Here is a 4,418-nt window from a genome sequence, read left to right as displayed (position 1 = left end):
TTTAGACCACTGAGCCATCTCACCAGCCCCAGAACTGAACTTTTAAAAATGTATTTATTGGCCATTTGTACTTCCTCTGAGAAATGCCTGTTCATTCCAGTTGCCTATTTTTAATTGGATCTTTTATTTTGGGAGAGTCTAATTTTTTGAGTTCATTATGTATTCTAGATATTAGTCCTTTGTCCTTTGAATAGCTGGCAAAAAATATTTTTCTGTTCTGTAGGTTCTCTTGTCACTCTTTTGCTTGTCTCCTTTGCTGTGCGGAAGACTTTTAGTTTGATAGAATTCCATTTGTTGCTTCTTGATGTTAGTTTTTGTGCAGCTGGGTTCTATTCAGACAGTCCTTGCCTGTGCCTTGTCCTCAAGTGTTTTGCCTATGTGATCTTCCAGCAGATTAGCTTTTTTCTTTTAATAGTTAGAGTTTTGACTCATTTTCATTTGGTACATGGTGAGAGATATGGGTCTGGCTTTCATCTTCTGCTATCTTTCTTCCTGCATCTGTGGTAGCGCCTTCATCAAAGACTGGATGACTAAACATGTCTGGGGCTGTTGCTGCATCTGTTCCATTGAGCTCATGGCTAATTTCTTTTTCACCAGTACCATTTTTTTTTCTATCTCTGTATCTTTGTCATATAACATCAAATGCAGGACTGTGATGCCTCCTGCTTTGCTCTTTTTACCCAGGATTACTTTTGATATTCTCAGTCTCTTCTGGTTCCGTATGAATTTTAGGATTGTTTTCTCTAGCTCTGTAAGGAATACTGTTGGTATTTTTACTGAGATTGTATTAAACCTATATATTAGTTTGGAATTATGGCCATTTTGATAATGCTGAGTCTACCTGTCTAGCTATTTTTGGAACCAGGGATTGAACTCAGGACCTTGCGCTTGCCAGGCAAGCACTTATTCTACTGAGCTATCTTCCCGACCAATGGTTAAAGTTGTTTTTTTTGTTTGTTTGTTTTTTCAGTACTGGAGTTTGAACTGAGGACTTTGTGCTTGCCAGGCAGGTGCTTATGCCACTGAGCCATATCCTCAGCCCTTGTTTTCCCATTTTCTGATGCCCTCTTTAATCTCCTTTTTCAGAATACTGCAGTTTTTGTTATACAAATCTTTCACTTCCTTGCTTAGGTTACTTCCTAAATGTTTCACCTTTCTTTCTTTCTTCTTTCTTTTTTCTTTCTTTCTTCTTTCTTTCTTTCTTTCTTTCTTTCTTTCTTTCTTTTTCTTTTTTGTGGAACCAGGGATTGAGCTCAGGCCCTTGTGTTTGCCAGGCAAGCACTTATTCTACTGAGCCATCTTCCTAGCTCCTTTCATTTTTCTTGATGCTATTGTGTGAATTGGTTTTTTTCTAATCTTTTTTTTTCTTCAGTACTAGAGATCAAACTCAAAACCTTGCACTTGCTGGGCAGGCACTTATGGCACTAAACTATCTCTCCAGTTCCTTGATGCTATTATAAATGGTAATGTTTCCCTAATTTCTTACTCACTGAGTTCTTTCTCAATACATTATTAGTTTACAGGAATGCTATTGATTATTGTGTATTGATTTTGTATACTATTACATTGTTGAGTTGGTATTTAATTGTTGAAGTTTTTGGTGGAATTTTTGGATCTCCTATGGAAGGATCAGTATCATCTGCATATAATACTTTGACTCTTCCTTTCATATATATATATATATATATATATATATATATATCCCTTTTTTTCTTTCTCCTGCCTGATTGCTCTGGATAATGTTTCAAGTATTTAAAATTTTTTTTTATTTTTTAAAGAGAGTACAAATTAGAGTTAAAATAGAGAAATATACAAGTGATACACAATTTCACTCCCTGTTAAGGCCAGGGAGATGGCTCAGTGGAATAAACACTTGCCTGGCAAGTGCAAGGGCCTGAGTTCAATCCCCAGTTCCAGAAAAAAAAAAATTGTTGACAGAATTTCACTTAACAAAGTAATATGAATTTCACAGTATTTGTTGTAATATACAGCGTTATCTTCCAACTACTTATTTATATTACCAGATACATGCATGTAAAATTGGAAGAAGAAAGAAAAAAGGAAAGAAATATATAAGAAATTTAGATGAGAAAAAGTACAAACAATTGAAAAAAGAAGATGAAATGAATTAAGCATTATCTGCTCCTTTCTATAGACCAGCAGAAGTCCACAGTACAGTTGTCCAAACCATCCTGCTTACATACATAGATAAATCTCTTTCCCCAACTCTCTCTCCCATCCTTCTCCTCAATTCAGTCACTCTTTTCTTTTGAATACGTTCACTCCCTTTTCCCAGTATCTATTGTACCCTTCAGATTCTATTTTTTCTCTTTCAGTTCTCACACTAAGGAGACAATATGATGTTTTCACATGTGGGTCTTATTTATTTCACTGAAGAGTATGTTCTCTAGTTGCATCCATTTTCTAACAAAAGACTCAAATTTATCCTGTTTTATAGCTGAACAATACTCCATTGTGTAAAAATACCACATCTTCTTTATCCATTCTTCAGTTGATGGGCATCTGGGTTGTTTTCAGGATTTAGCAATGTTTCAGGCATTATACTGAATAAGAGTAGTGACAATGGACATCCTTGTCCTATTCCTGATTTTAAAGGAAAAGTGTTCAGTTTTTCTGTATTTAATATATTTCCATTGGTTTGTTATAAATGGCTCTTCACGGCTTGAGATAAGATCCTTCTATACTTATGTTATGGTGTGGGTCTGGATGTCCCCTAAAAGCCTCATGTGATCATGGGGGGGGGGGACTTTTTTTTGGAGGCGGCTGTATCTCAAGCTTGCTAGTGCTAGGAGGGCAGTGTGAGTGATGCACCCGCCCTAGGGCAGATGGCCTCTATACAATATAAGAAAGCGAAAGAGGCTTCCTCCAGCAGTCTTGCTTTTCTTTTGCTGTCTTCTGCCACCATGAACACCACTCTGCCTTGGAGCCAGCAGATTATGGACTGGAACCTCCACAAACTGTGAGCTAAACAAACATTTCCTCCTTTAACATTGGATTTGAGTATTTTGTCTCAGCAATGAGAAAAAAACGAACTAAAATAACTTATTTCTGGGCTGGTGAGATGGCTCAGTGGTCTAAAGCACCTACTTAGAACAAGCTTAGCAAAGCACAGGGACCGCGGTTCAATCCCCCAGCACCACATGCCAGCCAGCCCCGCCCCCTGGTGGGCTGAGCTGGCCACACACACACACACACACACACACACATAAATAAATAAAAATTTTTTAAAAATAAAACAACTTATTTCTTCAGGGTGTTTTGTTGTTGTTGTTTTTTGTTCATGAGTAGGTGTTGTCAAAAGCTTTTTGTATTTTTTTGATATGGCCATGTGATTTTTGTCCTTGCCTCTGATTATGCAGTGTATTACATAAACTGATATAAGTTAATGTAATGTGTATCATTATCTTCAAAGGAATCACTTGGAGTATAAGATATAGAGCAAAAGACTCTTACAAAAGGAAATGAACAGATAATAACCTGAAATTTTCTTCCCAATAAAATAAGACTATAAATGAAGTTATGCTATAAATGAAACACATTAACATGTATACATTAAAATATTTTGAAACATCAGAATATGTAATTTGGGGAAGTGTTTGAATATATGTGAGTAACTTGCTATGCTAGTATTCCACAAGACGAGCAAACATTTCTTTTTTTTTTCTTTCTTTTTTTTTTTTTTTGCGGAACCGGGGATTGAACTCAGGCCCTTGCACTTGCCAGCGAAGCACTTATTCCTGAGCCATCTCCCCTGCCCCAGCAAACATTTCTTCTAACACATTTTGTCTTGATAAAAGAGCAATGTCTTGCAATATGAGTAGTATCTGATGTTGAATGTCACAGGATCATGACTACTTACTCTATCTCTCTCTCTCTCCCTCCCTACAAGAATGTTTCTGAATGAATTATGCTCACAAATGAAGGTTTTACTATCTATCTATAGATCTATCTGTCTACCTACCTGCCTACTTACCTACTTGTTTACCTACCTATCATCTGTGTTTCTCATGTAAGGGAAACCAAGCAATATATATATTTTAATGTATTTAGTACGAGGTCTACAGGTTCTCACTACATAGATCAGACTCATAGTGATCCTCCTGTTTTCAGCCTCCCAAGCTCTGGGATTACAGAGGCATGCCACCATGCCCAGTCTCAATCACCATGTCCGCATGCCCCAGGGCAGGGCTGGCATGGCAGGCCAGGAATTGAACCTTTGGCCCCTGTGTCTGCCTAAGCAGGCACTTTAATCCCTGAGCTATCTGGCTGGCCCTTACCATACAATATTTAAGCTTATGTGTCTGACTTATTTCAGTTAACACTATATTTTCAAGTTGCATCCATTTACTCATGAATGCCTCAAGTTTATCTTTCTTTATGGTAGTGTAGTATTCCAC

The sequence above is a fragment of the Octodon degus genome, unplaced genomic scaffold, assembly GCF_000260255.1.
Source record: "Octodon degus isolate 3935 unplaced genomic scaffold, OctDeg1.0 scaffold00177, whole genome shotgun sequence".
Taxonomy (NCBI): domain Eukaryota; kingdom Metazoa; phylum Chordata; class Mammalia; order Rodentia; family Octodontidae; genus Octodon; species Octodon degus.
This window is presented reverse-complemented; position numbering follows the sequence as displayed.